Below are 13496 nucleotides of genomic sequence, written 5' to 3' on the forward strand. Positions count from 1 at the left end.
ATGCTATACTCCTATTGATGCAGCCCAGAATTGCATTGGCTTTTTGAGCTGCCGCGTCACACTGTTGGCTCATGTCAAGTTTGTTGTCAACCAAGACTCCTAGATCCCTTTCACATGTACTGCTCTCAAGCCAGGTTTCACCCATCTTGTATTTGTGCCTCTCATTTTTTCCCCCAAGTGCAATACTTTACATTTCTCCCTGTTAAAATTCATCTTGTTTGTTTGTTTGAAGCAAAGTTCTTAACCCGAGGTACTATTTCTGGGTTAGCGGAGTCTGTAACCTGAAGCGTATGTAACCCGAGGTACCACTGTAAAGTTGATAATGACTAACTTAAGCCCATTGATTCCATTAGGTCTATTCTGGGGAATGACATATTTAGATACAACCCAATGTGATATGGGGAGAAGGCGGTTGAGAAAGATCTTCTCTTTTCTTGGCTCTGCTGTTATGGAGCAGGGTTATTCCTTTTTGAATTCTAGTTTTCGCTTATTTCTTATTCGCTTATTTCAGTCTGCAGATCATCACATAGAGTAACAGGCTGTATTTACATGGCTGCATGCAATGATCTCTACCTGGTCACCTGTGGAGCAAATGATTGATGCTGAGTTGGGGCAACTTCAGAAAGACAACAGAAGGGGGAGGGGGAGTTTTCAAAGTTTTCCTGATTCCTTTTCTTCCTTTTTTTAATATTTGCCCTAACAGTTCAAACACCTGCTATTGACACTTTGGCATTGTTGTTAACTCTTCCCTCCCACCCTGATATATCCATTTCCTTAGGCATAAGACCGAACTCTGCAATTAAGTCCTGCTGCTAACAGTGTTTAATGGATAGGGGCATACTTAGAATTCTGCGTGCAGATTGCCATTCTGTTTGAGCCTGCTGCCCTTGGCTCGATTTTCACCCTCCACTCATTGGTTACAGTTCCTATCCTGATATTATTTCCTTGAGATTCTGCTAGCTCTTGCTGTTTTCCCTGCTGTAAATATTGGTTGCTGTTCTCATCGTTGCTTCTGTATGATTCCTTTCTTTCCTTTCCCGCCTGACCTCTGCTGTCACCTACAGCTGGCAAACTGTTTGTCCCATGTTGTACTTTGGTTGCTATCAATAAATAACTATCTGCAACCAAACGATTTTCTCATCTGGAAACCTTCCTGATATTCAGCTAGTAGTAACAAAGGTCCGTACAGTAAAAGCTATGGTTTTCCCAGTAGTGATGTATGGAAGTGAGAGCTGGACCATAAAGAAGGCTGATCGCCGAAGAATTGATGCTTTTGAATTATGGTGCTGGAGGAGACTCTTGAGAGTCCCATGGACTGCAAGAAGATCAAACCTATCCATTCTGAAGGAAGTCAGCCCTGAGTGCTCACTGGAAGGACAGATCGTGAAGCTGAGGCTCCAATACTTTGGCCACCTCATGAGAAGAGAAGACTCCCTGGAAAAGACCCTGATGTTGGGAAAGATGGAGGGCACAAGGAGAAGGGGACGACAGAGGATGAAATGGTTGGACAGTGTTCTTGAAGCTACTAACATGAGTTTGACCAAACTGCGGGAGGCAGTGGAAGACAGAAGTGCCTGGCGTGCTCTGGTCCATGGCGTCACGAAGAGTCGGACACGACTAAACGACTAAACAACAACAACATATTTTATTCTAACTGCACTGCCCCCCCCCCCGCTCACAAATCTCTACTCATTCTGAATTTGGGTTTGATCTCATTACTTTGGATGGGTAGAATTAAAGATATTCATGCTCTGCTTAGCATACCGGTTGGGTTCCATAATGTGTTGTCTGTCGGGCTGCCCTTGGAGACAGTTTCAAAATTGCAATTAAGTGCAGAACATGTCAGCTAGATCACTAACCGGAAATGAGCCTAAATAACACATCTCACCAGTCTTACCACACTGCCTCCGAGTCCATTTCCAGGCTCACCTCAAGGATCTGGTTTTTTATTATTTTTTAAAAAAACCTTTAAAACTAATCAGCTAGAAATAAAATTCACAAGAGAAACTTAAAAACAAACCTAGATAATTTAAATTTAGAGAGTTTATGGGCACAATCTGAAGAGTGCAAATTATTATTATTATTATTATTATTATTATTATTATTATACCTCACTCATCTGGATGAGTTTCCCCAGCCACTCTGGGTGGCTTATAGTGCACAAAAAATTGTAAAACATTAGACATTAAACATTTCCCAATACAGGGTTGCCTTCAGATGTCTTCAAAAAGTCAGATAGTTGTTTATTTCCTTGACATCTGATGGGAGGGTGTCCCACAGGGTGGGCGCCACTACTGAGAAGACCTTCTGCCTGGATCCCTATAACCTCACTTCTCACAGGGAGGGAACTGTCAGAAGGCCCTCGAAGCTGGACCTCAGAGTCTGGGCTGAATGATGGGTGTGGAGATGCTCCTTTAGGTATACTGGGCCAAGGCCATTAAGGGCTTTAAAGGTCAGCACCAACACTTTGAATTGTGCTTGGAAATGTACTCGGAGCCAATGCAGGTCTTTCAGGACCAGTGTTATATGGTCTTGGCGGCTGCTCCCAGTCACCAGTCTAGCTGCCGCATTCTGGATCAGTTGTAGTTTCCGGGTCACCTTCAAAGGTAGCCCCACATAGATTGCATTGCAGTAGTCCAAGCAGGAGATATCTAGAGCATGCACCACTCTGGTGAGACAGTCCGTGGGGAGGTAGGGTCTCAGCCGGTGTACCAGATAGAGTACACAGTAATGACATGGGAATGACATGGTCTGGTCCTAGCTTAACTCCTCCTCCTACCTGTGATCACTGAGATCAGGTGTTCCTGTGCACCCCCCCCCCCGGAACCTGTCCCAGTTATTCTGTTCGCTGGGGCCCACTCACAGGCAGCCCTGACCCTCTCCCCTTCAGAATAGGATATGTCATGCAGACTGTACAATAAACCAATAAAACAGTAAAGGTAAAGGGACCCCTGACCATTAGGTCCAGTCGTGACCGACTCTGGGGTTGTGGTGCTTATCTCGCTTTATTGGCCGAGGGAGCTGGCATACAGCTTCCGGGTCATGTGGCCAGCATGACTAAGCCGCTTCTGGCGAACCAGAGCAGCGCATGGAAACCTTCCCTTCTTGCACTTTGACGTGCTTTCGAACTGCTAGGTTGGCAGGAGCAGGGACTGAGCAACGGGAGCTCACCCCGTCATGCAGATTTGAACTGCCGACCTTCTGATCAGTAAGTCCTAGGCTCTGTGGTTTAACCCACAGTGCCACCCTAATAAAACAGTAGAAGCTAATAATAAGCCACACATTTTGCAGTTATACTAAAATTAAAGTAATCCCCAACCCCAACTAAACATTTATCCCACCCCCCAACACAACAAAAACAAAACAAAATTTAAAATGCTGCAGATTAAAAACTATTTAAAAACATTTAAAGCATTTTAGACAGTTGCCCCAAGCCCAGAGTTTGTTCCAGTGAGTCTGGGCTCTTCACCACTCAAAGCAGGGCAATCTCTCCAGCCTCCCAGGAGCCTCTGAAGCAGAGCAAGGTGAGTCTGGTAGTCCTTGCCCCCTAGGCCAGGTGGAAAGGGTCTTCAGCACTCACAGCAGGGCTGTGAAAGGGATGCAAATGTGTGCAGGTGTCCCATCATTGTGTTTGCAATTCCTTACTTCCGGGGAGCAAAATCCAGATTCATTCTAAAGGAATAAAAAGGACCGCATTAATTGCCCCAATAAATCTGCAGGGCCTTACGACCAAGGAAGCAATGAAAATAATGCATTATATATTCCCACTGTTATTTGCAAGAGGCCACCATAACCACTAAATAAATGAGAAATTCAATTGATATAATGGCTTCCGATTCCAGAATGGGATTTTTCCTATTCACCATTCATGGAATTGTTAGAAGGAGATCAAAAGATAAATTTATTCATATTTCTGTACAGCATTCAGCATTATCCACTTTCACATCTGAATAGCAATTTCCCCCCTATATGTTTGTTTTTACCAGATTTCCTTTTGTGTATGTGCCAGTCTGGAAAGTGGCAGAAGCCTAATGAAGAGCATTGCTATTAGAGTTTCTAGAAGTTAAGCTTAACAAATTCTCAAATCATATGGAGAAATTATCATTAAAATAATACTATCAGAACTTCAGCCTTTTGGAGTTTCAGTTCATAAATATGCTCTTTGATCGAAGAAGCACGGGCCTCTTTTATGTCGTTTGAATGTCATCAAGGAGATATTCTCATGCTAATTATTGCAGACAATTCCTGACTGAACAGCTCATGGATAATAAAAGAAATAAGATGGGCTTATTTTCAGATTGCTCTTTTTTTTAAAAAAAAAGGTTTGTTAACCAGATTTGTTACTAGGATACAAGCAGGGAGCAGCTTCAGAAAGACACAATGTTTAATTTTAAGTATCTGTAAATGAGTTATTAAGCAAGCAGGTGGTTTTTTTTAAGGGTGCGGTACATTATTAAAGCTTGTATAATAATGCCAAGCTAATCTCTGCATATGTGGAGTTCCAGCTAAGCATCTAAAAACTGCTTCCAAAACCTTTGATAACCAACACCTTTAATATTTGCCGTGTTCCGTTTCTTCCATCATTCATGACCATTGGTAATGCTGATTGGGGTTGATGAGGAGCTAGAGTCTAACAACATCTAAAGGGCAGCAGTCCCTTGATTATTTTGGTTACCTTTTCTGTTTTCTAATAGTAATACAGGCTCTCCCAATAGGAACTGACCCAGAGGTGAGGACTCTTGTGTGAAGTATGTCAGACCATGCAGAAAAAGCTGGAGGCTTACAGTCTTTCAAAAACTCAAAGAAGGAACCCACTTCCTATCAGAAGACTCCCTGGAAAAGACCCTGATGTTGGGAAAGATTGAAGGCACAAGGAGAAGGGGATGACAGAGGACAAGATGGCTGGACAGTGTTCTCGAAGCTACTAACACGAGTTTGACCAAACTTTAGGAGGCAGTGGAAGACAGGAGTGCCTGGCATGCTCTGCTCCATGGGGTCAGAAAGAGTCGGACACAACTAAACGACTAAACAAGAACAACTAGCACTTTAGAGGTGAAATAACAGTAGATTCTGGTACCTACCGACTGTGCATTGTTGTTGTTTAGTCGTTTAGTCGTGTCCAACTCTTCGTGACCCCATGGACCAGAGCACGCCAGGCACTCCTGTCTTCAACTGCCTCCCGCAGTTTGGTCAGACTTATGTTTGTAGCTTCGAGAACAGTGTCCAACCATTTAGTCCTCTGTTGTCCCCTTCTCCTTGTGCCCTCCATCTTTCCCAACATCAGGGTCTTTTCCAGGGAGTCTTCTCTTCTCATGAGGTGGCCAAAGTATTGGAGCCTCAGCTTCACGATCTGTCCTTCCAGTGAGCACTCAGGGCTGATTTCCTTAAGAATGGAGAGGTTTGATCTTCTTGCAGTCCATGGGACTCTCAACAGTCTCCTCCAGCACCATAATTCAAAAGCATCAATTATTTGGCAATCAGCCTTCTTTATGGTCCAGCTCTCACTTCCATCACTACTGGGAAAACCATGGCTTTTACTATACGGACCTTTGTTGGCAAGGTGATGTCTCTGCTTTTTAAGATGTTGTCTAGGTTTGCCATCGCCTTTCTCCCAAGGAGCAGGCGTCTTTTAATTTCGTGACTGCTGTCACCGACTGTGCATAAGCTACTGATATATCTGGCTAACACAGGCCTTGTTGACCTCTGAAACTACCTGGTGTTGACTTCTTCACAGGACTCGCTTCAATTTCCCCACTCTCCTGAATTTTCCCCAGTGTAGTAGTCATAGTGATTTTTTTCTGCTTATCAGATTGATATGTGTTGCATGCATAATGTTTCAACAACAAAAGAGAAGAAGAAGAGTGTGGATTTGATATCCCGCTTTATCATTACCCGGAGGAGTCTCAAAGCGGCTAACATTCTCCTTTCCCTTCCTCCCCCACAACAAATGCTCTGTGAGGTGAGTGGGGCTGAGAGACTTCAGAGAAGTGTGACTAGCCCAAGGTCACCCAGCAGCTGCATGTGGAGGAGCGGGGAAGCGAACCCAGTTCCCCAGATTAGGAGACTACTACTCTTAACTCTACACTACATTAGGATATGGATAGTATGTCCCAAGTTGTTCAAGTAGATTTTAAAACAGGGTGAGAAACCTCAGTCCCATGGTATGAATGCAGACTCCCGAGGCCTCTCTATTTTACTTTTGGGATTCTCCCACAGCCATACCCCCTTGCTAGGCCACACCTCTTGTTTGCCCTGCTGCACACCTCTCTTAAGTACTTTTGCCTGGCTGAAACATGTCAATGATATGTGATAATGCCTCTTGCTTACTGGATGGAGGATTAAGAAATGTAACTAAGGGTGGTGCAGTAACCTCTGGCCTTCATGCGGCTAGAATGTAGTACCAAACCATATGCGGGTGGCGCTGTGGTCTAAACCACTCAGCCTCTTGGACTTGCCAATCTGAAGGCCGGCAGTTTGAATCCCCGTGAAGGGGTGAGCTCCCATTGCTCCGTCCTAGCTCCTGCCAACCTAGCATTTCGAAAGCACACCAATGTAAGTAGATAAATAGGTACCACTGTGGTGGGAATATAAACGGGGTTTCCATGCACTCTGGTTTCCATCACGATGTTCTGTTGCATGAGAAGCGGTTTAGTCATGCTGGCCACATGACCTGGAAAGCTGTCTGTGGACGAACGGCATGTCCTTTGGCCTGAAAGCGAGTTGAGCACCACAAGCCCATAGTCACCTTTGACTGGACTTAACCATCCAGGGGTCCTTTACCTTTACCTTACCCTACTGTACAAAATGAGAGTCACAGCCATTGCTCTGCCTCAGCTTTTGCCTCTTGCCCACCCCCATCATTGCCATGTGCACCCCAGAATATTGAGCTTGAAAGAATGTGGTCCTGAGGCTGAGAAAGGTTGCCCATGTTTGTGTTAAATAGATTGTATCCATTCATTTCTTAGGCTTTAGCATCATACTTGATATTCCATAAACTGATAACTGTATCACGGGCCTCAGATTATAGCATGGTACCTTTCCATGTGATCACTTGTAAGACCATTGTCGAAGCACTGAATTTACCTTTCATCACAGCAACTACATTATGAGAAACATTTGCTTCCATATAGTTCCAGATACTTGCTGTCCATGCCACCTCCAGGTCAAAGGATTTCAGGTAGCAAGACTGGTACACTGGAGAGTGACTCAATGGATCAGTTGTTTGGCAACTTGGTTTAAGGCAGCAGGGATGTTGGAGAATTTCGTGAGCAGATCTGATTTTTACCTCCTGGACTAATTCATGGATTGGAATGTAATTACCGTATTTTTCGCTCTATAGGACGCAATTTTTCCCCTCCAAAAATGAAGGGGAAATGTGTGTGCGTCCTATGGGGCGAATGCAGGCTTTCGCTGAAGCCTGGAGAGCGAGAGGTGTCGGTGCGCACCGACACCTCTCGCTCTCCAGGCTCCAGGAAGCTATCCACAAGCCTTGCGCACCCGGAGTGAGTTCCCCCGGGTGCGCAAGGCTTGCGGGCGGCAGTCTGCAGCGCAGAGCACCGGACCCCCTCCGGAGGACGCCCCGTGCTTCGCGCAGGTGTCTGCAGCCTGCCGCCCAGCACGTGGGGCGCCCTGAAGCAGAGTGCCCCTCGCGCCGGGCAGACATCAGCCAGCCCCACAAGCTCGGGGGACAGCGGGGAGGCACAGCGCCGCCATCCCACTGTTCCCCGACCTGGTTTGGGGGGGGGAAATAAAGGGGAAAATTTTTTCCTTTATTTCCCCCCCAAAAAAGTAGGTGCGTCCTATGGGACAGAGCGTCCTATGGGACGAAAAATACGGTATGGTTTAGATATTGCTCTGGTCTGAAATTTCTTATACAGGTCTTGGCTAAAAAAAAAAAAAAGATCCAAATGCATTTTTAAAAGAGTATACTTTAGGATAAAATCCATTTAGAAATCTATACACTGAAATAAAAATACACATTCCAGCACATAAATATCCTTTCAATATGATTTTTAATAAGGATTCCATGAGGATTTTTAAAAAAAGTAAATTGATGTGAAAATGGGATGGAAGGACATGTGAAATTTACACAAACAGAAGATAGAGATGTTCATTCCCATAAGCTCTACCCATTCTGTTTCAGATTTTTATTTAAATAGTTTTCTCGGTTCTTTGAGTACTTGAGGGCCTGTTCTACGTTTCATTCTCTTGTAAGATGTATTTCTCTTGAAAAGTACAATGCGGTGAGGAAAAGGGGGGGGGGGACTGCCTGATACCACAGCTCGTATTCCTTGCCTGCCTTAGCAGTTTGAAGCAACTGTCTTCAGCAGAATTGTGATGGAATATTCTCAAATGAGCTTGGATGATGTCCAGTTGGCACAGCTCACAAATCCTCCAGGTGTTCAGTGACAGGAACAGTGGAGACAGCAACAAAACCTGGGAGAAATATGGAGGCAGCTCCACGGTGGGGTAGACATGCTTGTTCAAGCAAATCCTAAATTTTGCCGGGACTTTGTATGGAAGAGTGGGTGAGCGATTCTATGCAGAAGTTCTCAAATGTAAGATTCAAGGTTGGAGTTTCATCATCTGCCTCGCCGACCTCAAATCGTCCTGAACGCCATATATTATTTAAATGCACAAGCAATGGCATCCGTAATCATCTTAGCATTTACTCTCCTCGACTTGTTTGTTTCTGAAGGTGTCAAAGCCGTTTGTTTGGACCTTTGCCCCTCCAGTCCGAAGCATGACTCCGAGAGTAGCTGAAATGTGCACAAGTGCGTAACAGTAAATGTCAGGTTTACAGGTCAGTGGGTCTGTAAAAAATAAACAGAGGGGGAGAAAATCCCTCTTGTCTGTAAAAAGGGCAGCCGGAGTAATTGACAGGTGGGATCTATACAAGAGAGTCTTTTGTTAATTGTTTGCAAGCATATCCTACAATAACTCCAGAGTCAATCAATATTTCTTTTTTTGCAGACCCAAACTAACACCTCCCTCTTGCAAAAAAAACATTCCCAGTGAGGAACCATCCTCAGAGAAGTACAACTACATTTTCCTACATGAGACATTGTTTCCATTAGATTACCATTGACCTCTTGCTTCATGCATCCAAGTTGGTAATTAGACCACTCTTTCTAGCAAGCATAAAACTGAGCTATAGAACAAAAGCCACTTTTCCTGCTGGTGAGTCTACACTAATAGGTTTACAAACCTGTTTGAATTTATCTGTATTTTTGATTAATATCTTCTGTTGTTTTATGTAAACCACTTGGTGGCTTTTGTTCACTGAGAGACATATCAATCTTTTAAAATAAACTACTACCACTAGCTCCTGTAAATGTCTCTCTCCGAGCCCTAAACTCTTCATTTTGGACTGAGATCATTCCTCTACAAATGTCTTTCTATTTGCAATTGGAACTGTTTGATCAATGAACAACCTATGTCCCAAGAAATAGAGCCTTCAACTAAGGGGAAACCTTAGAGGATGTCTTGATGGTGTTATTAAAAGGACCCTGGACATAGTAATTTTAATAAAATTCTAAATCTGTGTTTTCATCTTTTCTGCTGTAAAGTTATGTATGTTGTTCTTATGGCCTTTTGCTGCGTCTTTTGATTGTCAGTGTGTTTTTGATGTCACTGCTTTTAACAGGTTTATTCTTCTTGCATGGTTCCAAAAATTTTGTTGCAAAGCCTGATAATGAATAAAATGCTTTGAAATTCTTTGAAATTCACACTTAGACCAAACTCTGTCTCTTTGTGACTGGCTCTGTGCCCCCACTGCCATTTTGCAACTGGTGGGCCTCGGTAATCTTTAGCCATCTCAGGTGGGCTCTGGGGTAGAAAGTTTGAGAAACCCTGTGCTAAGGATTTTTTGTTGTTCTATTGTTGTGCCATTGGATTCGAAAGAATCAAGGTGTTTCTAGACATTGCTAGGGAAACAATGGATGTGGAAGGCCATAGGCAGGGGAAATTGGTAGCCACTGGTCCTCTGCGGCCTCAGCATTCGAGTTGCCCCAATTTCCAGCAAATGTGGGTTTGCCAAGATAGGGATCAGCCCTCCCTTATGCCACTGGATAAAAACCAGTGGGCCTCAAAATGAAACAGTGGGGTGCCCTCCAAGCACAAGCTAACCTCAGGCTAACCACACAGACCAGCTGACCTGTAACATTTAGATCCGAGCCCATTTAATACTGCGGGACCTGACATCTTTCCGCAGAGCCTGCAAGACAGAGTTGTTCCACCAGGCCTTTGGTCAGGGCCCAGCCTGACTCCCTCCTCTGGCAACCTGCACAGAATTTTGCTTAACGGCTGCCATTAATTTGATTTTAATTAATTTTTATAATGGACTGTTTTTAGAATATTGGATTATTTGATTGTTTGATTATTTAATTGTTGTTAGCCGCCCTGAGCCCGGCTTCGGCTGGGGAGGGCGGGATATAAATAAATTTTATTATTATTATTATTATTATTATTATTATTATTATTATTACACACCTTGGAAGTAAATAAAGGGACCCTTGACCATTAGGTCCAGTCATGACTGACTCTGGGGTTGCGACGCTCATCTCGCTTTATTGGCCGAGGGAGCCGGCGTACAGCTTCCAAGTCATGTGGCCAGCATGACTAAGCAGCTTCTGGCAAACCAGAGCAGCGCACGGAAACGCCATTTACCTTCCCGCCAGAGCGGTACCTATTTATCTACTTGCATTTTGACGTGCTTTCGAACTGCTAGGTTGGCAGGAGCAGGGACCGAGCAACAGGAGCTCATCCCATCGTGGGGATTCGAACCGCCGACCTTCTGATCAGCAAGTCCTAGGCTCTGTGGTTAACCCACAGCACCACCCATGTCCTGTTGGAACTAAGTAGGAAGTCTTAATTGGCCTAATTTTATAAGAAGGAAGAACATGCATCAACATGAATGCAAGCTATTTTCTCTGTTCCATAACAAAAATTGCCATATCAGAATATCCAATTTCTTTACTTTTTTTGAATAAAACCCTGCTCTTTAAATAATAAGAAGTCTTTGACTTTAAATAATAAAAAGTTTTTGACTTCCCTCTAAATGCTGCATGCACCTCCACTACCCATCGCCCTAATATGGAAAGTGAAGCAGAACTAAAGTTTTGAATATATTACATTAGGAGCTTAGACCAGAATGAAAGATGAGACTTCAGTAACACTGAAAAGACACAAAGGACAGAACCTGTTATAAATGATTTCTGCCTCAGAATTAGAAGGTTGGGAAGGCAAAGACTTAAATACTCCTGCACTCAGATATGTAAAATCATTGATCGGAATAAAATAAGATGACAGTAGGGTGGTTTTAAAAGGGAATGTATTTTTTTCCCGGGGTGTACTATCTCTTGTAATAAGGTTTATAAAAATGACCTTAGTATGTTTAGTTGGACTTGTAAAGACTTTGCAGTGTTTTAACATAACCCGGGAGTCTGATTTATCAAGAAATTCAACAAGTAGATATTAACTTTGTCCAGTATATTCATTCATGGCAATGACTCCATTCATTTCTCTCATGGCAGCCTATACCAATTATTTTGGAACAATTCTAAAGGAATCTCTCAGATTTTCAGCAAGGGTGAAGGAAAGATTTGAGTAAGATTTGAAGGAATGTGGGAGCAACTCGGGCAAGCTAGGCTCAAGGCGACTGAAGGGAAGGGATGCTGAATATTTTCAAATATTTAAAAGGAAGAGAAAAAGTAAGGAAGAATACACATTCTAGAAAGAAGAAGAAGTCCCAGCAAAGGGATACAAAAACTTATGGAATATGCAGAAATTGCGAAACTTAGCGGAAGAATGAGAAATCAAGATAGCAAACTTTTTATAAAAAGAATGTAAATGGTTTGTTGAATATTTACAGATAAATTGTAAACAGATAAAAAACATTGGCAGGATTATTATAATAACCTGCAGTTTCATAAGAACGTATATTCAAAGAAGATAAATAAATGAGCAAATTATGTTAATTAGCATATGCAGACGATTGTAAAAATAAATTTAAAGAACCGCAGAAAGAGGGGAAAGGAAATCAGGTTTTGAAATGTCAAAACGATTGTAAAATCAGGGGAAGTTGGGAAATAATGGGAGAAGAGGAAAGCATCCCAGACCATTCCAGAACCCAGCAGGCCTTAGAAGTAGGAGAGCAAAGAGCTCAAAGACAGAGGGCACTTAGCGTCACCCATAGAGGAGGTGATGATGATGACGAATGAGGAAGTGGGAGAGACGGGGGGTGGAGATTCACTCGGAACAACGCCATTATCCAAGAGGATGGGTTCTATATAGCCTCTCTCTGTAAAGTTTGAAATAAGAAAGGACTGTGAGAAACTTTTCCTCGTCTTTCTACTTTCCTTGGCAATCAGCTGGGAGCTGTCGGGAGCAATCCTGACAGCTGAGCATAGATTCTGTTGAGTACAGATTCAGGCAAACATCAGCGTTACTGTTTTCTCTGGCTGAATCACATGATGATACTGCTGTAGCCTTTGTAGACTTTACCAGTCTAAAGTGGTGGGGTCTGCATTGCTCCCAGGATGGAGAAAGGAAGTCAAATGACACCGAGGTTGATTCAGAGAAAGAGTTTATTCTGCTCTCCGGATAGCAGAAGGCACTTCCATGGTCAGTCCAAAGAAATGAGAAATTTCATGGAGTATATATATCCTCGGGACTCGGGTGGCGCTGTGGGTTAAAGCCTCAGCGCCTAGGGCTTGCCGATCGAAAGGTCGGCGGTTCGAATCCCCGCGGCGGGGTGCGCTCCCGCTGTTCAGTCCCAGCGCCTGCCAACCTAGCAGTTCGAAAGCACCCCTGGGTGCAAGTAGATAAATAGGGACCGCTTACTAGCGGGAAGGTAAATGGCGTTTCCGTGTGTGGCTCTGGCTCGCCAGAGCAGCAATGTCACGCTGGCCACGTGACCCGGAAGTGTCTTCGGACAGCGCTGGCCCTTGGCCTCTTTGAGTGAGATGGGCGCACAACCCTAGAGTCTGTCAAGACTGGCCCGTACGGGCAGGGGTACCTTTACCTTTACTTTATATATATCCTCCAGGCACCCTCTCCCCACCCCCTTCCCCAGGAATCCAACCACGTCAGCTTATACACGTAAGTTGACATCCATGACCATAAACAGATATTCCTGTTCCGGTACTCTTGACCATAAAAGGTTGTTCCTGTTCCTATACTCTTATCTTGGGGCAGGAAGGTCACCAACTCTAAGAGCACTCCTGGCGCCATTTCCAGGTCTCTTGTCAGACCTGACAAGGTCTGTGCCTCAGGGTAAGATAAGACCCAGATGCGTCATCCCTGCTCCACTTTGGAATGGACAAGGCCATTCATTAGGCGTCATGGACTGATAAAGGAGAGAGCTTTGAGCACTTGAGCTGGGTTTTGGCTCAAGAGCTCAAGTTATAGCATTTTAGAAATGCTCCCTTGGAAAAGGAAAAAAGTGGATTTTGGGTCCCGTTTCAAACTGACTGCACAGAAACCCATTCCTTCAC

General features: G+C 44.0%; 1 long non-coding RNA gene across 1 annotated transcript in view; it reads right to left on the reverse strand.

Moving 5' to 3' along the window:
• LOC310665447 overlaps window positions 1-13496 on the reverse strand; it is a 434943-nt gene that overhangs the window by 325405 nt on the left and 96042 nt on the right. The window lies entirely within an intron of this gene.

Source organism: Podarcis tiliguerta, assembly GCF_965153285.1.
Source record: "Podarcis tiliguerta genome assembly, chromosome: 1".
NCBI lineage: Eukaryota > Metazoa > Chordata > Lepidosauria > Squamata > Lacertidae > Podarcis > Podarcis tiliguerta.